Source organism: Eleutherodactylus coqui, chromosome 12 (genome assembly GCF_035609145.1).
Source record: "Eleutherodactylus coqui strain aEleCoq1 chromosome 12, aEleCoq1.hap1, whole genome shotgun sequence".
Classification (NCBI taxonomy): Eukaryota; Metazoa; Chordata; class Amphibia; order Anura; family Eleutherodactylidae; genus Eleutherodactylus; species Eleutherodactylus coqui.
In genome coordinates this window covers 10,803,506-10,826,144 of record NC_089848.1, presented here as the reverse complement: position 1 = coordinate 10,826,144, position 22,639 = coordinate 10,803,506, and the positions used below count along the sequence as shown (strand labels likewise).

Sequence of the window (22,639 nt, the reverse complement as noted above, 5' to 3'; positions counted from 1 at the left end):
TTCTGCAATGCAAATCTGGCAGTGTGCAGGCGGCCTAAGGCATCTCAATGTGCCAAATTATGTGCGCCTTTTATTAAATTTCATGTAAATTTTTGCCAACTACTCTCTTCTATTTGACTGATCTAAATACATCATTGTTAAAGGGGTTCTCTGGGCCAATTCTATCGATGGCCATCAGTAGTTGATCGGCAGGGGTCCGCCTCTTGGGATCTCCATCGATCAGCTGATTTCTGGCACCACTGTCTGTGTGGATAGTACTAGAAGCAGGTACATTTTGCAATTCAACGGGAGCTGTGCCTGCAGTACCAGAGCAGGCCACAGCGATGTTGACAGCGCTATCTGCTTCCAGCACGGTCCACACGATCAGCTGGTTGGCAGGATCCTAATCAGCAAAACTCAACTATTGATGACTTATGCTGAAGACAGACCATTAATAGTAGAAGACCTGGAGAATTCATTTAACCCTTTACATAAGTTACATTTTCGGGGGATTGTACTTAATGCAACAGGATGTAAACTTGGCGGGGCCAATGCCATCCCGCAGTGTGAGTCGGCTGTGACTGACAACCAGTCTCCCGTTGCAGCATCAAGGATTGGTGAGAACACCGAGCCCTGCAGTTAACCCCTTACATGCTGCATACTCCTGTGACGTCATCGGCCCTCCACTATGTAATAATGGAGGGCCAGTGGGTTGCCATGGCAATCCGATGTCAGACACTGGTGTCCAGACCTGCCGTGGCCTGTAATTGTAAGTGATAATGCATTGCTGTATAGAGGGACTGCAAAGCGTTATCATAGCTTTTTCCCCAGTGTCATCCTGACGGCAGACATGGAGGTTGCATCTTGACCTTGTAGGGACAGGAAGCAAGAGACTTCAAAAGGCTCCTCCTGCCTCCAATTCACCAGTGCTTCCTGTCCCTACAGGGACATGCAAGAGGAGCTCCCTCCGGGGAGCCACAAGATGACAGCCGGGATTGACGGTCCACAGGGCCGCTTCCCCTCTCACCTTCCTTCCATTAGGAATCTGGCTGACAGCGGGGCTGACGGTCCACAGGGCTGCTTCCCCTCTCACCTCCCCTCTGGAGAGTCAGCGCGGTCTGGGGGCACGGCGGGCCACAGGTCTGACCGCCCGGGAGATCACCACCGCAAGCGCATCGGAGCGGTGGACCAGAGGTCCCTGAGTCCCCTCCTGCTTCTTCCACGGGCTTCCGTGCAGCGTTCTCAGCCGGGGAGAGCGGCGGGCCATAGGCTCAGATGCCTCTCTCCTCCAGGCATGCCGGCGCGGCCGCGCGCAACGTCGTGGGGCGGAGCCAATGACGCGGCGTGACGCGGTGACGCCAGACGCCGTCAGCTGACCCGGAACAGCGGGAGATTTAAAAATGGAGACCCCCCCCGGCAAGCTTCCACTGACAGCACACCTTCAGAGAAGGATTACTCTGTCTGCCTGGTTCTGTCTACGCTTTCTAGCAATTATGACTACAAAGGAATCAGAGATGGAAGCCCTGCAAACTGTAAGTGTGACTTGCTGCAGGGATGTTATGCTCAGGGATTTAGCATTGTGTAGGGGTTTCCCTTATGTGCATGCATGTGTCTTTCGCAGGACAGGGAATCCACCCGGTCTAAACAAGACCTTAAAGGGGTTGTCCCGCGGCAGCAAGTGGGTCTATACACTTCTGTATGTCCATATTAATGCACTTTGTAATATACATTGTGCATTAATTATGAGCCATACAGAAGTTATAAAAAGTTTTTTACTTACCTGCTCCGTTGCTGGCGTCCTCGTCTCCATGGTGCCGACTAATTTTCGCCCTCCGATGGCCAAATTAGCCGCGCTTGCGCAGTCCGGGTCTTCTGCTTTCTTCTATGGAGCCTTTCGTGCAGGATGCCGGCTCCGTGTAGCTCCGCCCCGTCACGTGCCGATTCCAGCCAATCAGGAGGCTGGAATCGGCAATGGACCGCACAGAAGAGCTGCGGTCCACGGAAGAAGAGGATTCCGGCGGCCATCTTCACAGGTAAGTATAGAAGTCACCGGAGCGCGGGGATTAAGGTAAGCGCTCCGGTAAGCTTTCTGTATGTCCCTGCATCGGGGTTGTCTCGCGCCGAACGGGGGGGGGGGGGGGGGGGGGGTTAATGATACCCTGAAAAAAGTAATCATGCATGAATGGGCTTGCGCGGACAAACATCTCTACTTGTCCCGCGAGTATAAAGAGAGACTCCGCTTCGCGGAGGAAGATGTGAGCATCTACGAGGAGGTCCCCAGGGTGGACGCACAAGTGGCCAAAATGGCCAAAAAGACAGCCCTACCATTCGAGGACTCCTCTCATCTTAAAGACCCGATGGACAACAGGGTTGACACTTTGATGAAACGGGCCTGGCAAACAACGGCCTATACGCTGGAGTCCAATATTGCAGCGACTTTTGTGGCGAGGTCGATGTTCCTCTGGTTAGGGGAACTCGACAACCAGATTAAACAGAAGGCCCCCAGAGAGGCGTTACTGGAATGCATACCTTTACTAAAATCAGCAACAGGCTTCCTGGCAGACGCATCTGCCGAATCCATGAGGCTGGCGACCAGAAGCGCCGCATTGTCTAACATGGCCAGGCGGGCAGTCTGGCTGAAAACGTGGAAGGCAGATACGGCCTTCAAAGGAAGATTGTGTAACATTCCCTTTCATGGCCAGCACATCTTTGGCGCGGATTTGGAGGAGATCCTAAATAGAGCTACCGACAAAACCCACAGTTTCCCGGACCAAGCAAGAACGGGATTTTCCCACAAACGTCAGCCATCCTTCAAGCCATACCGGGGCAAAGGAAAGACAAAAACAATCCCTACCCCCATAGAAGAGTACCAGGTGGGGGGCAGACTATTGAACTTTTCCCGAGAATGGCAGGAGATTACAGATAACCCGTGGGTCCTGCAGCTCATAGCCCAGGGGTACGGAATAGAATTCTTCACCCGGCCCACCAATTTCTTCAGAGTCACCCCCACACAATCCCCTGCCTTGCAGGATATCTTTAAAAATGAAATCTCTAAGCTGCTGCAAATGGGGGCGGTAGTTCGGGTCCCCACAGTAGAGCAGGGCCAGGGATTCTACTCGCCTCTATTTCTGATAAGAAAGCCAAACGGCAGTTTCCGGATGATTCTTAATCTGAAGGGCCTGAATAAATTTATTACCTACAAAAGGTTTAAAATGGAAACCGTCAGGTCAGCGGTAACTCTGATCGAAAGGGGGGACTTTATGAGTACCGTCGATCTAAAGGACGCGTACTACCACGTCCCAGTCCTGCCAGAACATCACAAATACCTGAGGTTCGCCATCAGGATAGGGAGCCGGGTACGCCATTTTCAATTCCAGTGCCTACCCTTTGGCATTTCTACGGCACCCAGAATATTCTCTAAAATAGTGGCAGAGATGGTAGCGCATCTCCATGTAGCAGGTATAAATATCATCCCGTACCTGGAGCAATCCTGGTGATTGCTTCCTCATCCAAGATCCTCAGAGACAATACTAGCAGAGTCATCTCTCTGTTTCAGAGATTGGGGTGGATAGTTAAAGGGGTTGTCCCGCGCCGAAACGGGTTTTTTTTTTTTTCAACCCCCCCCCCGTTCGGCGCGAGACAACCCCGATGCAGGGAAGTAAAGAAAGTTTACCGGAGCGCTTACCTTAATCCCCGCGCTCCGGTGACTTCAATACTTACCGCTGAAGATGGCCGCCGGGATCCTCTGTCTTCGTGGACCGCAGCTCTTCTGTGCGGTCCACTGCCGATTCCAGCCTCCTGATTGGCTGGAATCGGCACGTGACGGGGCGGAGCTACACGGAGCCGCTCTCTGGCACGAGCGGCTCCATAGAAGACTGCTGAAGACCCGGACTGCGCAAGCGCGGCTAATTTGGCCATCGGAGGCCAAAAATTAGTCGGCACCATGGAGACGAGGACGCTAGCAACGGAGCAGGTAAGTAAAAAACTTTTTATAACTTCTGTATGGCTCATAATTAATGCACAATGTATATTACAAAGTGCATTATTATGGTCATACAGAAGTGTATAGACCCACTTGCTGCCTCGGGACAACCCCTTTAACTTCCCCAAGTCTAGTCTTCTCCCCGAGACACGGAAAACCTTCCTGGGGGTGCAGATAGACTCAGCGTCGCAGACCTTATCTTTGCCTCCACCCAGACAGGAAAGTCTTAGACTGGCAGCACAGGAGGGCGGCCAGAAGAGGCAAATAGCAATCAGGGACGCAATGAGGCTCCTGGGCCTCATGACCTCCTGTATTGGCATTATCCCTTGGGCCCAGGCGCACTCTAGAACGCTACAGAGAGCCATCCTGGGTAACTGGGATGGGGCATCCATCTCTCTGGACAGGAGAATGCCCATGTCATCATCCGTCTTAAGGTCCCTCCGCTGGTGGCGGTCAACCGACATCTTAGAAGCAGAGTCCCCATGGGTGGCAGAGCCCTTCATCTCTGTAGTAACCGATGCAAGCCAGTCTGGCTGGGGAACGCAAGTGGGGCAGCGCCTGCTCCAGGGCGAGTGGGGGGCCGACACTGCGGGCCCAGACATCGAATTTCAGAGAACTTAGGGCCATCTGGGAAGCGCTTCACAGAACTCAGGATATCCTAAAGAAGAGACATGTTAAAATCTTCTCTGATAATGTGACCGCCGTTTCACTTATTCGCCACCAGGGGGGCACCAGAAACTTTCACCTGCTGAAACTAACAGCCCGGATCTTCCGAGGGGCTGAGACCACGGTACAATCCCTGACAGCGGTCCATCTCAAAGGGTCCCAGAACCGGACAGCCGACTTTCTCAGTCGAAGACGCCTGGACCCCAGGGAACGGTCCCTGAATCAAGAGGAGTTTCGTCTTATTACAGAAATCTGGGGCAGTCCACAGGTGGACCTGTTCGCGAGCAGCAAAAACTCAAAATGCCCCGCCTACTTTTCCCTAGATCCGAGGGACAGGGCCGAGGGGTTAGACGCCTTTTCCCAGATTTGGGATTTCAGTCTGGCATACGCCTTCCCCCCCATACTCCTGATCCCGAGAGTTCTTCAGAAGGTCCAGCAGAGCAACATCACGCTGATCCTAATCGCTCCACACTGGGAAAAAAGGGCATGGTTTCCGGTACTCCTAAAACTCGCCATCACGGAGCCAATCCGCCTTCCATCCAGGAAGGATCTTCTAGTGCAGGGCCCAGTTCTGTGCCCAAACTTAGAGAGACTGAACCTCGCGATCTGGATATTGAGGAATAGACGCTACTAAGACCAGGTCTGTCCTCCAGAGTCATCGCGACGTTACGTCAGTCCCGAAAACCCGTGACCTCAGCTATTTATAATAAAATCTGGAAAAGATTCTCCTCCTGGAGGGGGCTGGAAGTCTCCAATCTCGACACTTCGGTGGCGGAGATTTTGGATTTCCTCCAGGAGGGTCTAGACAGAAACCTGAGACCGGGAACCCTGAAAGTGCAGGTATCAGCGCTCTCGGCCATTCTAGACCAACCCCTAGCGGATCATAGACTGATCCGCAGGTTTATGAAAGCGGCAGAAAGAATGCGGCCAGTTAGCCGTAGTATGGTCCCCCCATGGGACCTAAACTTAGTCCTCCAAAATCTGTGCAAAGATCCCTTTGAGCCTATCGATCAGATACCAATTAGGTTCCTGACGTTTAAAACTGTGTTCCTGGTAGCTATCACAACAGCAAGGCGCGTAAGCAAGCTCCAGGCCCTATCTTGTAAGACACCTTACCTATTAGTCCAGGACGATAGGGTCATACTAAAAACAGACCCCTTCTTTCTCCCAAAGGTAGCCTCAAAATTCCATAGACAGCAAGAAATTATTCTCCCATCCTTCTGTCAAAATCCCCAAACCGATAGGGAAAGAGACTACCATAGCCTGGATGTAAGGAGGGCCATTCTATGCTACTTAGAGCAGACATCATCCTTCAGGAAGGCTGACTGTCTTTTTGTTCGATTCCAGGGGCCGGGCAGAGGAAGAGCGGCTTCTAGAAGATCCATTAGCCGCTGGATAAAATCCACCATCCAGCAGGCCTACTCTTCCTGCAACAGAACTATCCCGGAAGGACTCAAGGCCCATTCAACCAGGGCAGTATCCTGCTCCTGGGCAGAGAGGGCCATGGCGACGCCGGATCAAATTTGTAAGGCAGCCACATGGTCCAACCTGCACACATCCGCAAAACATTACAGGCTAAATACGGACCTCTCCTCCGATCTCGCATTCGGGAGAAAGGTCCTGCAAGCAGTGGTCCCTCCCTAAGAGTTAATCTGGTATACTCCATGTCTGCCGTCAGGATGACTCGGGGAAAAAGGAATTTTCTGTAAGAAATTCACTCCTTTCTGGTTTAATTTCTCTACAGGGACAAAAAAAAACAAGTAATAAAATAGTACCAAAAATACCTTTTGTGCTCTTTCCCCTCTTATTATTCAAAAAAGGAAAAAAACCCCACATATTTGTATCTGTAAGGAACGGCATAATACAACGAACACAATATTCATCCCGCATGTCAAAAACTAAACGAAAAACAAAGTGAAAATGGTAATTTTGTTCATTTTGCCCCCCAAAAAATGCAATAAAAGTCATAAGTACTTCACTGCGGTGCCAATAAACACTACCGCTCGTCACACAGTAAGATACATAATCACAGGTGGAAAAATACAAAAGTTACTTTAAGGCCCAACGTCCACGGGCGGATCTGATTTGCAGAATCTGCGTGGATCACCCGCGTGGAAGATCCGCATGTCGAGCCTCTCATAGGTGTTCATGGGCGGACCTTTCCATTAAACAAATCGCAGCACGCTCCATTTCAGTGCGGATCCCGCACAGACTACTTTCATTGAAGTCAATGGAAGCCGTCCGATCCACGGCCCTCCCACAGCTCACACTGCGGACGAGCCACGGATCCCGCGGGAAAGCAGGAGTTTGGGGAAAAAAACACACACATCCGCCATGAAGAAGAAAGAAGATCCGGTCAGACACAGGTACAATAGTGTCCTCGGCCGCAGGCATGGTTGAGTTCCGCTGCGGGCTCCCGCATTCAGAGTCCGATCCGCCCGCGGACGTGAGGCCTACATGCAGCATTGCAAAAAATAATTTCCAAGAAACTGTATTTATTGTACAAAAGTTGAAAAACTTAATTGTACCGACCTGCAGAAAAAACTGATCATGTGATGTAGGGCTCCTTCACACTGGGATCGCGATATCGCCGTGAGAAAATCGCAGCTAAATCGTGACTTTTTCCCTGTGATTGTTTTGAGTGTCAGCGCTGCTTCTTCTCGCAAAAAAAAAAAATGCTGCCACTTGCGACTTTCTCGCGCGTTTGTATCGCAGGATTTTGCCGCAATTTTTTTAGTGTGATAGTCAATGAGACATTCTATTGTTAACCCTTTCCAATCCACTGTCTGATGTCTGAAGACATTCTGATTAAAGGCTGTACAGCTCCGATGTCAAAAGACGTCCGGCAGGGTATTCTTACTGTATATTACTGGCCGCTCTGTTGTCGGGGGCTTCTCCAGCATGTCCCATACTGCAGTACTGGCATTAGCCCGCAGATGGCGCCATTGTATAATGGCAGAAAGAGAAAGCCCCCTAGGAAACCCTGGATCCAAAATTGGATTGCAAAGGGTTAAAAATGCATCGCACAAAAAATCGCACGTTTGTGCTTTGCGATGCAATAAAATGAAGGCTTTATAGTGAAACATGGGAGATTGAAAAAAAAAACCGCAAAACGCAGACAGATAGGACAGGCTGCAACATCGCATGAGTGAAAACACCGCAAATGGGAAGGAAACCACTGAAAATCATGGGTTTCATAATCGTGCGTTTTCACTCTCACAGCGCGTGAAAATCCGTCATTGTGAAGGCGCCCTTATGCCGCAGGATGAACACTGTAGGGGAAAAAAAGAGGCAGAACTGATGTCTTTTTTTCTCTCTCTGCCCTCCAAAAAGAATTAATAAAAGTTTTACAGTATATTCATGATCTGTACCCAAAAATGGTACCAATAAAAACTGCAGTTCACTACGCAAAAAATAAGCCCTTATACGGCCGCGTCTACGGAAAAAAGTTATGGCTTTTGAAAAATGGAGATCAAAATATCCCAAAACATTGTTGCATCGAATGGCCAAAACAGGCCGTGTCCTTAATGCTGGGTTCCCACTGGGCGGATTAAAAAACCGCGAGATTTCCGCCGGGTGAAGCGCCGGCGCTCCCATAGAGAAGAGCATGGCCACAGCAGAAAGAAGAAAGAATAGACATGCTGCGGTCGGCAAAGCCACGCCGCAGCCGCGGTTTCGGCCGGATTAACCGCAGTGGATTGGCCGTCCCGTGTGGACGAGAGTTCTGGGATTAGCGGCCGCAGGCGGATTTGCCGCAGCGAAGTTCAGGCTGGGTTCACACAGGACGGTTTTGCCGCGGATTGCCGTTGCATATCCGCACTGCGGCAAAACCGCTGCAATGTAGCGCAAATGAGATTTGCCAAAAAGCTGTTCTCACAGGACGGATTTTTTCCACACAGCCACAGTGTGGAAATGCAACTGCGTCGCGGTTTTAAAAGATGCAGCATGTTCAATCTTTGGTCTTTTCCGCAGCGCTTCTTTGTCCATAGACCTCTATGGATGCAGCCAAAACCGCACCAAATACGTGACAAATCCGCAGCAAAATCAGCAAGCCCAAATTAACTTTTGAAGCGGTTTTACCGCAGAAGCAGTTCTTCTGCGGCAAAACCGCAACAGAAAAACCGCTGCAAAACCGCGACAAATCTGCCCTGTGTGAACCCAGCTTAAGGGGTTAATAAGGCGGAATGCAGAGAATCTTTTACTGCTATGGCTTTATGTGCTGTCCACTAGATGGCAGTAGTCACCATGTCTTCCTGTATATAGTGTAGTAGTGCATACAGATGTGTGACTGGACATATAAATGAGCAGCAGAAGCCTGGTGGCCCCTGTAATCTGTGTTTCTGAAGATCCATGCTTGGGGCCCCCTGCTGCAGCACCTAGTATCTGAAGATCCATGCTCGGGGGCCCCGTGCTGCAGCACCTACCGTCACCTTCATTTCACAGGACTTAAGTTTGGAATAAGTTTGGAAAAGCGTCCTTGTGGAACCTGTACGGGACATTCAGGGGATTTTAAATCCGGCTGTCAGAAGTGACAGCTGCATTTAACCCCTTAGTGACCACATTTTTTTGCATTTTTCCTCCCCCCCCCCCCCCCCTTTTAAAAAATCGTTACTTTATTTATCCATTGCCGTCGCTGTATGAGGGCCTGTTTTTTTGCGGGACGAGTTGTATTTTTACATGGTACTATTTAATGTACCGTATAATGTGTCTTCATACATGTCCTGCAGCTCGCGTATCAGCGGTATATATATATATATATATATGTGTGTGTGTGTGTGTGTGTGTGTGTGTGTGTGTATATATGATGCGTCACAGCTTTGTGAGGAACACTATCTTTTCTTCTCGGACCTCCTTCCAGGATCATTAGACGCACCGTGACCTTTCACAGGGTCCGGTACGTCTGGGGTGAGTCCAATTGGATTTCCCTTTCCTCCTCTTTCTACTCCTCTTCACCCACCTCACATTGGAGCGCTAATCTCATTCTTCTACATATTGTCCGCATGCTATAGGCTGGATTTGCTGCACAATCCGGAGGCAGAATCCCGCTCCAGATTTCGCAATTCCAATCCGCCCGTGTGCAGTAGGCTTTAGGCAGAGCACCTAGAGGGTGAGTGAGTGAGTGAGGAGACTTGTAAGGCCATGCATGCTCCTCTGGGTAATATGCAAATAAGGGACATGGAACAATACCTCTGCAGCTCCACGTATTGGAAGGCAGCATTCCTGCAAGTCAATGTTAGACTCTAGCGAGAGACCAAGCGAGAAACCTACTACAAACTGATGGGGGGCAAACACCCCGAAACAGCTGCCTGTGTATGGATTCTGGCTCAGTTTTCAATTCCCAGTCATTGTTGCAAGGCTTGTATAAAGAGTCTAACATCGACTTGCTGGAATACTGCCTTCCAATAGGTGGCACTGCAGAGTTATCCTTCCATCTCTGTTATTTACAGTAGTGTAACATATGCAGACACAGACTACTTCTAAGGCCAGTTTATATATGATCGCTGTCAGCTGACGAGGTGATTTTCCCGTCTAGATCTGCACACGGACGGAGTCATTCTACTCACATTCTTATTTGTCTCACTTGACTGCCAATTTCCTTACTGATAACAGATGCTCACAGACCACTAGGACCTCGTGATCAGCTGAACAGTGGGGGCTCAGATCAGACAACCCCTCTAAAGGCTTGTTCTGCAATGGCGGAGAGCTGTGCCCCTTTATCGGAGTGCCCTGGACTGCTGGTAACATGTAACATCCCCCTTGTAGCTGCTGCACTCACCGAGCAGTGTGATAGGGATTAACCAGCAGGAGATAAAGCGCATAGCTGCTGTCCTTCCACTGTTACTAACACATCTCAGGCCGATCACCCAACATATAAGGGCTCACACAGTCTGCTACTAATTACTGAACTTGACGGGCATGTAACACATGACGCACCGGCCTAGATTTGCCCGTTCTTTAGGTAAGCAGAAAACCAGCGGCAAGGGGGACATTGTCACTGCTGCCTTTCCCCAGCGGATACAGAAGTGCTCACCACATGGTTCAGTGATTGCTCAGACTTTCCGTCCCGCGGTTCCATAACAATTGCCAACGATGGCAACCTGGAGATAAACAAAGGCTTTCTTTAGGGCTCACTCACATTGGCATATTGTCGTTGTGTATTACGCAGTACACAGCAAATACACCTGTAATATGTGTAGATACTACATATCTTAAATCCCCATAGCCTGTACAGGTGCTTATTCTCTGCATACTACACATCGAAATAGGACATGCTGCGTTTTTTTTAACGTATGTAATACGCAGATGAAAAAAACGTAAGTGTGAGTGGCCCAATAGAAATCAAGTAAGTGTGAGTGGCCCAATAGAAATCAAGTAAGTGTGAGTGGCCCAATAGAAATCAAGTAAGTGTGAGTGGCCCAATAGAAATCAAGTAAGTGTGAGTGGCCCAATAGAAATCAAGTAAGTGTGAGTGGCCCAATAGAAATATGGGCTTTTAACAACGCATATTAAACACGTGAAAAATTATACCCGTAATACGTGGGCCAAATACGCCCGTCTGACTGAGCCCTTAGTCAAGTGGAGACCACAGGGGCACAAGCTTTGGTCTCCATTTGACCAGGTTTCCATTCCTTCCTGTACTTTTTCCAGACAGAATATTTTATTCGATTAAGGCCGCCTGCGCATATTCAGAGCCGGCATCCCCCTCCTGATTCCACAGCAATATCCCTCCATAGCATGCTATCGAAAAATGATTCTTCCTGCACACGGGCGGACACCAATTGTGGTTTCCACTTGCGGATGAAAAATCACAGCACGCTCCATTTTTCTGCGATTTCTGCATGGACAGCTTCTATTGAAGTCAATGGAAGCCGTCCGAGCCACGGCCCATCCGCAATTGACATTGTGGATGGGTCACGGATTCCACGGGAAAAGCAGGAATTAAAAAAAAAATAATCTGTACTGCGCATGTCCAACGGCGAGCCGTGCGGACCGTCCGGGGTACAGAGAAAAAGGGGAAAATACAGGTACGTGAGGATGCCAGCTGGGCACAAGGTCGGATTCTGTTGCGGGCTCCTACATGTGGACTCCGACCTGCCTGTTTGCATGCGGCCTTTGGCTAACTTCACATGAGCGTGTACGAGGCAATTTTCAGGCAAAAACGCCTCACATCGCTTCTGTGATATTCCCATTCCGAGCCATGCAATGTATTTAAGGCCTGGCTGAAATCAATGGGTGATGTTCCGAGGAACACGAAAAAATAGAACATGCCACGATTTTTGTTCCTTGCAGCATCGCTCATGTGTATGACTGCATTCAAAAGAGTCATGGAGTCTCGCAACGCACAAAACTCGTGCAGAATTAGTGCTTGTGTGTAAACCCAGCCTGAGAATGTTTGGGGCAGAGCTGCAGTACCACATGGAAAAAAGTGGCGCTGTCTTTGGGGTAACGGCAGATAATAGCCACATGACAGCCTTCAAACTGTTTACATGTAACGACTCAGTAAAGAGTATGAAGTGCAGTACCTCGTATCTTGCAGTGTACATCTACTGTGTAAGCGTGTAACTACTGGAATGATGCACTTTGATTTTACCTGATTTCTGCAGAAGCAGCTGCACTACAGGGCAGGAGACAAAGTGCACGACGCTGGCATAACCGCTGTCTGCAAAGGGTACTGCAAGGGCTTAAAGGGGTTCTGTCAGGAAAAGAAAAATTATACTTACAGGGCCGTTCACCGGGAACCTGCTGGTCTTCTCCTGTCCCTCCGGCAGCCTTCCGATCGCAGGGTAGAAGCTGGCAAAGTTCCAGCCTCCATCCTCTGCTCCAACCACTGCCGGACGGCAAGTCCTGCCGCCCGGGTCATTGGTCGACACGTCACAAGTGACACCCACTGATTGGCCTGGCTACGTCTAACCTCTAACGAACACAGAGAGTCGATGGCGAGTGGGCACGCGTCCCCCTTACCGGCGCGCTGTGCACTTGCCATCAACTCTCCGAGGACATTAGAGGTTAGACGTGGCCAGGTCGGCATGAGTGCGCAGGAGCCAACCCCTCACGTGCCAGGTAAACAACGGAGGGAACAAGTACAACGGGATTAGTTAAGTTTGCTTTGTTTTTTTAACTCTTTTCTTTCAACATGTTAGACTGTACAGGGATGCAGGTGAGTATAATTTTTATTTCCTGACGGAACCCCAAGTAATCTTGTAGATATGATACCTTTTATTGGCTAGCAAAAATACATAATGTTATAGTGAGCTTTCCAACCTACTCAGGGCTCTTCCTCAGGCATAATGAAATAGATCTGGATGAGCTGTGTGTATATATACACACACACACGAAAAGGCACAGAAATCGGAGACTAATTTGCTCTTAAACAATACCAGACAAGATGAGCAGAGAAGTAAATACTTAATTAGTCCACTGGGAAGGAATGTAACAGTTCTATGATCTCTACATTGGTGCTAGATGGAACAATACCTATTGGATGGCAGCATTCCTTCAAATCAATGTATGAATTTTTACCAAGTCTTTAAAACAATGATTGGGAAGAGCACCCCTCCTGGGTGCTCTCCTTGGGGGAGACGATGCCATCCCCGAACCCACTCACCCACCAGGAGTCTCCATACACCCCCTGGGTGCTCTCCTTAAGGACACCCCTCTTGATCTCCTTCAGACCTTTTATATTCTCCACTGATGCAAGAATCGCGCTCCGAGGTTCATTCCATTATTGAGGGTATCAAAAATAGCCAAAAATTTATACTCCCAAATTCTTCTGTGACTCTGCGACTTGAAGTTGCCCTTCAGTGTGATAACTCTTATGTTCTCCATATTGTGTCCGTGATTAGAAAAAAGGGCTTATTGACAAAAGCAGTTTTCACGTCCGTATTTTGTGTCCATTTGCTACTGGCTGCACACTAACCCTTTATAGTCAATGGGCCTGTAAAAAAAAATCACAGCATGTCCTATTCTGGCCTAGCTGCTCAGACAACAGTCACCAAGTCAGTGGGTGCGCAAAAAAGTTTTTCACTGATCATTGATAAGTAAGGCTGGCTTCACACATGGCGATAAAATCGTGCACGATTTGTGTGTTGCGAGACGCACAAATATGAATCCCATGGCCCTAGTGGGATTGGCCCTAGTGGATCAAGTCTGTAAAATGTTCTGAAAATAGTAATCGCTTTCCATCACTCTTCATTGTGGTGCGACATGATGATGGTGGACAAGCCCAGTTGTATTCAGAGATTACCCAACATCCCCGGCGTTGTGTAACCAGGAACAGTAGAGAAAACATCTTGTCCTATAAAAGTTCAGGGCCCTCAGCGGTCAGCTGATTGACGGGGCTCCGTGTCAGCACCTCTTTGTACTTAGAACGCCGCACTATACCGTATGCAGCAGTCGTTCTGCAACGTTGTCCCATTGAAGTGAATCATTAGTGTCACAGCCCCTTCAATCAGCTGATTGGTGGGTTCCCTGATGGCAGACTCCCAGCAGTCAGATCGCTCTTTATCCGTTTAGTCGGACTGACTCTTGGACACTTTATGGATCGGCCCTCTCCACGCGGTTCTGTGTTGTTCTGCTTCTTTTAGATCGATCATTTGCATGTTGGTGTCGGCTTTGATAGTATCAGGCCAGCGCATTCTATAGCGCCAGATCTTCTTTTCCCGCTGACCACTCCAAGCATTATCAATGTTACTAATGAATTAGCTCACATTATGTGGACCATTTATGAGAGTCTCTGTTTCGCAATTTTGTCCTCCAATGAAAACTTTAGTTTGATGCGGTCTAGGACTGTTTTGTTTGTGATCTTGGCGGTCCAAGGAATTCATAAGAGTTTCTTTCAGCACTAAAGTTCAAAGGCATCAACCTTCCTCCGCTTCAGTTTCTCCACTGTCCAACTTTTGTAAATTGTGATTGGGAAGATGATTGTGTTGACTATCTGGCATTTCGGTGCAATGCTAATGTCTTTGTTTTTCCAGACCGTATCCATACTTTGCGCTGCGATCTAGCATGATTCGTCATTTTATTTCGATACCGATCAGATCTTGATGGCCTATCCTGAGGATACCCATTTAGGCACCTTGCACAGGCTATCTCACTATTGCATTGTTTTTTCTTTTTAGCAAACTGTCTTTTATTTGAGATAACCTGCTTCATGAGTTCGTAGGGTATGGGTGGTTTCACATCTGCGTTGGAAGCTCCGGTCGGAGGTTCTGTTGCATGTGGTGCTTTCTCTTACATCCAAAAGCCGGGCAGCTTGGTGGAAAGCAGGCGAACCCCATTATAGTTAATAGGGTCCATCTGGTGCTGTTCAGTTCCCTCCAGAATCGGAGCCGTTCGACCGCGGGGATTCCCCTTTCTCGCTCCCCGAACGGAGCAGGAAAGTGGAATCACCAAGCAGATGTGAAACCACCATATAGTGAACAGAGGGAGTAGGCAAGCCCTGCGCTTTTGGACATTGGCTTTGGTAAATTGCAAGCGTGCATTAATAGTTATGGATTGCTAGTACTTTAATGGTCGCCCTGTGCAGCTCACATTGTGGCAGCTACAGGGAAGGGGCTACAGATAGTGAGAGGGACCAGTAATATGTGTCAGTTTTGGAGCCAACAGACCATTCTAGCATTGCCACATAGGTGAAGTATGACCATATCTCTCACAAATGTATCATATTAATGGTCGAGGTCACTAGAGATAAATGGTCTCATGTATTTTAATTCAATTGTCAACCTTTCTTTTAGAGAGAATTTTGGAAATATTTTGGTGAATGATATTCTGTAATATTTAAAAGAACCCCAATAAATGTACTTTAATATACTCATTTCTTCAGTTTAAGGTGCCGGGATTCCACGTTACATTTCCTTATCATCGCTGTGCGACGAATGTCATATGGGCATTGCTGGATGTCTGAACATCGGTAAAAGGACAGAGCATTCACTACTGCCGCTCCAGTGCTTCAGCGGGCCTCAGGTAAAAGTCATTGTACCTACAGCCAGCAGTCATCACACATACAGCAGCATGGGCTTTGAGTATGTCCCAGTAAGACCGGTTTCATATAGGTCGCAGATCCGGCTGAAAATATCGGAAGAAAAAGCTCTGTATGCAGTACTTTTTCTTCTGTCCAAAAGCTGGACAGCTGAGCGGAAAGAGGGTAGACCCCATTATACTTAAAGGGGTTGTCCCGCGGCAGCAAGTGGGGTTATACACTTCTGTATGGCCATATTAATGCACTTTGTAATGTACATTGTGCATTAATTATGAGCCATACAGAAGTTATCAGAAGTTATTCACTTACCTGCTCCGTTGCTAGCATCCTCGTCTCCATGGTTGCCGTCTAATTTTCGCCGTCTAATGGCCAAATTAGACGCGCTTGCGCAGTCCGGGTCTTCTTCTTTCCTCAATGGGGCTCCGTGTAGCTCCGCCCCGTCACGTGCCGATTCCAGCCAATCAGGAGGCTGGAATCGGCAATGGACCGCACAGAAGCCCTGCGGTCCACCGAGGGAGAAGATGCCGGCGGCCATCTTCAGCAGGTAAGTAAGAAGTCACCGGAGCGCGGGGATTCAGGTAAGCACTGTCCGGTGTTCTTTTTAAACCCCTGCATCGAGGGTTGTCTCGCGCCGAACGGGGGGGGGGGGGGGGGGGGGTTGAAAAAAAAAACCCCGTTTCGGCGCGGGACAACCCCTTTAATGGGGTCCATCGAGCGCTGTTTGGCTCCAGAGACGGAACCTTTCAGCCGCGGGGATTTTTCTTTCCTGCTCATCTCCTTGCCGCAGATGTGAAACCACCCTAACAGGTTCTCTTTTTAGGTCTTCAGGATTTAGACACTGATTTGGCGCCTAAACCCTGACAGAATCCACTGACATTATACTAGCAGTGCTAGTGAGTGTGATGTTTTATACAGTGGGTCCGGAAAGTCTTCAGACTCCTTCACTTTTTAAAAATACTTTATGTTGTGGCCTTGTGCAAATTTAAAAAAATTATATTTTTCCCCATCATTTTTCACTTGGTGCCCCATAATGACAAAGTGTGAACAGAATGTTTGAAGTCCGGGCTTTGGCTGGGCCTCTCAAGGACATTGACAGAGTTGTCCCTAAGCCTCTCCTGTGTTGTCTTGGCTATGTGCTTAGGGTCATTGTCTTGTTGGAAGGTGAAACTTCTGCCCAGTCTAGGGTCCTTTGCGTTCTGGATCAGGTTTTCTTTATAAATAACTCTGTACTTTGCTCCATTCAGCTTTCCATCAACTCTGACCAGTCTCCCTGTTCCCCAGCATGAAGCTGCCACCACCAGGCTTCGATGTAGGGATAGTATTGGGCAGGTGATAAGCAGTGCCTGGTTTCCTCCAGACATAATGCTTAAAATGGAGGCCAAAAAGTTCAATTTTGGTATCATCAGACCAGAGAATCTTAGAATCCTAGAATGGTAGAGTTGGAAGGGACCTCCAGGGTCATCTGGTCCAACCCCCTGCTCAGTGCAGGATTCACTAAATCATCCCTGATAGATGTCTGTCCAGCCTCTGAAGACTTCCATTGATGGAGAACTCACCACTTCCCATGGCAACCTGTTCCACTCATTGATCCCTCTCACTGTCTAATATCTAATCTGTGTCTCCTCCCTTTCAGTTTCATCCTGTTGCTTCTAGTCCTTCCTTGCGCAAATGAGTATAGACCAGATCTCTCTGTTTCTCATAGTCTGAGAGTGCTTTAGGTGCCTTTTGGTAAACTCCAGGTGGCTTTCATGTTTCTTTTACTCAGGAGAAGTGTCTTTCTTGACGCTCTGCCATAAAGCCCAGATTGATGGAGGCTGCAGTGATGGTTGACCTTCTGGAAGTTTCTCCTGTCTGCACATAGGACCTTTGGAGCTCAGCAAGAGTGACGATTGGGCTCTTAGTCACCTCTCTTACCAAGGCCCTTCTATGATTTATTAGTTTAGTGGGTCAGCCAGCTCTGGAAAGAATTCATTTAAAAGGGTTCTGTCATTAGAAAAAAAAATCTATACTTGCCTATTCCTCCCCGTCAGTCTACTTACCAGATTTTCACCTCTACTATCTTCTCCTGTCTCCTGCAGTTCAGGAGGGTCACCTCACCTTCAGCTGGCTGATTCCTCTGCTTCCTGTGAGGTTATGAACATTGCCGGCAGTCTTCTTCCTGCCAGCCAATGTACATAACGTCACAGTTCATAGGCCAGCAGAGGGAGTGCCGATCTACTTCAGAGACTGATCATGCGAGCTATCTCTGAAATAGATTAGCATTCCTTCCTAGCCAGTGAAGATGCAGCCTTCATAACAAGCTGACTGGCGTGTGGTGAGGTGACCCTGGGAGCACTGCAGGAGCTCAGCGAGGAGAAGATCTGGTAAGGGGACTGACAGGGAAGGTATAGGTGAGTATAGAATTATTTTCTTTTTTATGACAAAACCCCTTTAAGGATTATAGAGGCCACTGTGCTCTTGGGATTTTTTTTGTAGCCCTCTACAGATCTGTGACTCCACACAAAACGGTTCCTGAGCCCTAAAGTGTTGTCAAACTTTTTGAGACAGACACAAACTTGGGTTTTCACAAACTTTGCTGCATCAGTGTTTTTAGATCTTTTAGTCAGATGTTCCTATAGTTACTGAAGCTCGAATTCTAAGCATTTCATAAGGTTTTCAACTTTTATTGACAAATATATGAAGTTTAGGCAAAGACTCAATATCTATAAATGTTGGCCCTTTTTTTCAAGACTTCTGCAATTCACCCTGGCATGCTGGATATTAGCTTCTGGGTCAAATCCTATCTGATGGCAACCCCTTCTTGTTTAATTAGAGCTTGGCGTTTATCACAATTTCTGTGTTTTTGTTTGTCCACCCGCTTTTTGACTATTGACCACAGATTCCTGATGGGAGTTTGCTGGCAATGTTTTGTTCACCGAGCCACTCCATTATCACTTTTGCCTTGTGACATGGAGCTCCATCATGCTGGAAAAAGCATTGTTGATCACCAAATTGCTCCTGGAAGGTTGGGAGATTTTCACTGTGGCAGAAAATTCAAACTAAGCTCTACTTACTACTTTCAGAGTTTAGGAAGGAAGTATCCATCCAGTGAAATACTTTGGATGGTTGGGAGAAGTTGCTTTTGGATGGTTTTTAGATACCACTGTTTATTCTTGGCAGTATTCTTAGACAAAATTGTGATTGAGCCCGCTCCTTTAGATGGAAAGCAACCCCTCACAATAATGGTCTCGGGATGCTTTATGGTTGGCATGACACAGGACTCATGGTAGAGTCCAAATTTTTTTTTCTCCGGACAATCATTCTTCCAGATGTACCAAACAGTCTAAAGGGGGCTTCATCCGAGAAAATACTGTACAGGGATTGTAGAGGACTGGGATAAAGATATTGTCTCTGATGAAGACCACTTTAGACTGTTTGGGACATCTGGAAAAATGATTGTCAGGAGAAGCTAGGTCATGAAAGTCTGGTAGGTAGTGATGGTTTCTTGAAATGTATGGAAGATATGTAAATTCACTAGTGAAAGTCTTTTAGGTTTTTGTAGCGCTCATTGCACAGCCATTGCATCCACTCCTCAGTTGCCGTCACTAGTCTTCAGGTATGTCTTCTGGCCGGGGATTGGAAAATCCACGCCTCCAGGAAGAGCCCCCTCTGATTGTCACATGCAACAAAACATCGCAGATGTGAAAAACCCCATAGGAAAGCATGGGCTTCACATACTTGCGATTTGTAGTATTGTTGCTATGCGAGAAAATCGCGGGACTTTGTCGCCCGTGTGAAGGAGGCCTTATATAACTACTATAATAAAGGAGGTCCATAAACTGGTGCTTATATGTTTATATGGCTTTCTGCCCATTTCAGATCTTTCATGCAATCGATCTTCCACTGAAAAGAGGAAAGAAGAACAAGCGCTCGGTAATCCTAGCCGGTGGGCTTTACGGTATAGAGGCAATCAAAGTCTCAAAAGCAAATTCCATTTAATTTCAGACGGCGTTGTGTAAGAGTAAGACCCAAGGCTTGTAGTAGTGTCTACATCTGATCATCTCGGGCTTACTGTTTGGAATAACACTTCATTTGATGACTTTTGCACTAAATTAAATGTGCGTGTACCTTTGCAGGTCTTTTCCGTAAATGCATTTGGGCACATTCACATTTATGCTTAGGAAATCATGCCTGGAGATTTCCCTCATCCAGCTAGACAGAATTACAAGGCTTAGCGCTGGAAACAGAAAATACAAAGTCAATTGACTAAAGCACAGAAATATATTCTAGTTCTTAATCCTCATTACAGCTGCTGATCCCATGTCTGGTTAGTAAAGTTCTGTTCTGTGCATATTCCTGATTAGTGAACTTTAAAGCAGCCTGCCAAACTCATTAACACACTTTAAAAACGGGAAAATTGTATTTCAGTCTGTTGTCTAGGTTACCATTATACCAAAATTGTAATCGCCAGTAATTTGGGGGATTCTCTTGAACTGCTTTCTTCGACTCTTGACTACCCTCAATACTTACTTGGGGTAAAGTCATAATCCCCTCAACCATCCATCATATAAAAATTACCATATAGTCCACCTAATATATTAGTTATACCAATTGGTCATCCAGTAGTAAATAGGCAACATAAGACGGTGTTATTTGGGCAGTTTATGATGGTTTATGTAGTACTAGCGTACCCGTCACGCGTTGCTGCGAAGACAGACATACATACATACATTCGTTTTTATATATCTAGATAACAACCAATCACAGCGCAGCTTTCAAGTTACCTCAGCGGTATAATATATAACAACCAATCACAGCACAGCAGCTTTCATGTTACCTCAGCAGTATAATATATAGCAACCAATCACAGCACAGCTTTCATGTTACCTCAGCGGTATAATATATAGCAACCAATCACAGCACAGCTTTCATGTTACCTCAGCGGTATAATATATAGCAACCAATCACAGCACAGCTTTCATTTTACCTCAGCATTCTCAATATCCAGCAATTGTCTTGCGAAACGTTCGGCGGATGCATCATTTTGTAGTTGAACACGCCTCCCGTTGCTCGTTATGCCTTTTGCTTTTGTGCTTGAGATGGAAATCAAACGATCTTTGACTGGGGGTCATAACTGTCGACGATGCTCGTAGGATAGTTGTACTATGCCAGTAATCTTCCCAGGAGTGTACTCAACAACTTCCCAAAGTTTCATGGTGATTAGATAAATGGTGTAGTAGGGCCAAAAGGACAGACAGACAGACATACATTCCTTTTTATATATATAGATGACATCAGGAAGTGAGAGAATTAGATTCCGTATGTAAAATTTGGACGCTAAATATTTTGCGCTTAGAATTGAATAATCGAGTTGGGACCTATTAACTTTTCCTATTTATGACATAATCAATGCTCGTGCCAAATTTCACGTTTCTATGACACTGGAAAGTGAGAAAATTAGATTCCGTACATAAAAATTTGGACGCTAATTCTTTTGCGCTTAGAATTGAATAATCGAGTTGGGACCCATTAGCTTTTCCTATTTATGACATAATCAATGCTCGTGCCAAATTTCAAGTTTCTTTGACATTGGGAAGCGAGAAAATTAGATTCCGTACGTAAAATTTGGACGCTAATTCTTTTGCGCTTAGAATTGAATAATGGAGTTGGGACCCATTAGCTTTTCCTATTTATGATATAATCAATGCTCGTGCCAAATTACATTGGGAAGTGAGAAAATTAGATTCCGTACGTAAAATTTGGACGCTAATTCTTTTGCGCTTAGAATTGAATAATCGAGTTGGTATCCATTAACATTTCCTATTTATGACATAATCAATGCTCGTGCCAAGTTTCAAGTTTCTATGATATTGGGAAGCGAGAAAATTAGATTCTGTCCGTAAAATTTGGACGCTAATTCTTTTGCGCTTAGAATTGAATAATCGAGTTGGGACCCATTAACATTTCCTATTTATGACATAATCAATGCTCGTGCCAAATTTCATGTTTCTACGCTATCGGGAAGTAAGAGAATTAGTGGCAATGTTGGAAATCGAACGATCTGCGTGGGGGGGGGGGTCGTAACCGTCGACGACGCACGCGCAATTTATCATAGAATATTTGTACTATGCCTATAGTCTTCCCAGGAGTGTACTCAACAACTTCCCAAAGTTTCATGGCGATCGGATGAATGGTGTAGTAGCGCCAAAAGGACAAACAGACAGACACGCAGACATACATTCAATTTTATATATATAGATTGAGTGGCAGTTCTGTGCAGCGACGGACTTTATTACTTGCAGAGACACATGGTAACAGCACTCAAATACATTGGTTATCAAAAAACGACATAACTCTTATGTATATACCAACCACATTAGACAATGCAAGGTTCTTAGTATATAGTTTGATCAAACATCTAGGTGACCATGCTTTCAGATGGGTCCTAACACTAATACTAGGCATGTGATGAGGACCTATTCGAAAGCATGGTCACCTGTACGTTGGTGGATGGGCCTATATACTTTTATCAAACTACATACTAAGAACCTTGTATTTTCTGATGTGGTTAGTATATACATTACAGTTATGTATTACTTGATAAAACATTATATGAGCTCTGTTGCCATGTGTTTTCTGCTTGCACTGTTTAGTCGTGGCCGCGGTTTAACGTGCGCTTACAAATTTATAGTTGGGATTTGCTGACTTTACTTTTTTTGTTTGTGCGGCATGTACGGTGGTGGAGTCGTGGCTTCCTCCGCCTTGTTGTCTGCTCCCACCCATATAACTCCTGTCTTTTTAATTAGAGCATATAAATTAGTATCTTACTTCCTCTGGTTTTATTTGTAGGTTTAGGCCCAGAGAGATGTATGAAAAACGGTAGGAACCCATCTTTCCCTGGTAATTAATCCACATGCCTGGTATTAGTGTTAGGACTAGAGATGAGCGAGCGTACTCGGAAAAGCACTACTCGCTCGAGTAATTGGCTTTATCCGAGTATCGCTGTGCTCGGGTCTGAAGATTCGGGTGCCGCTGCGGCTGGCAGGTGAGTCGCA

The 22,639-nt window shown here is 46.9% G+C and overlaps 1 protein-coding gene across 4 annotated transcripts in view; it reads left to right on the top strand.

Annotated features, from left to right (window-relative positions):
* Positions 1-22,639, top strand: part of COA1 (cytochrome c oxidase assembly factor 1) — a 94,878-nt gene that overhangs the window by 6,448 nt on the left and 65,791 nt on the right. For all 4 annotated transcript variants that reach the window (XM_066584769.1, XM_066584770.1, XM_066584772.1 and 1 more), the window contains exon 2: positions 15,450-15,589. The gene's annotated coding sequence lies outside the window, so the exon portion shown is untranslated. The remainder of the gene's footprint in view (positions 1-15,449; positions 15,590-22,639) is intronic.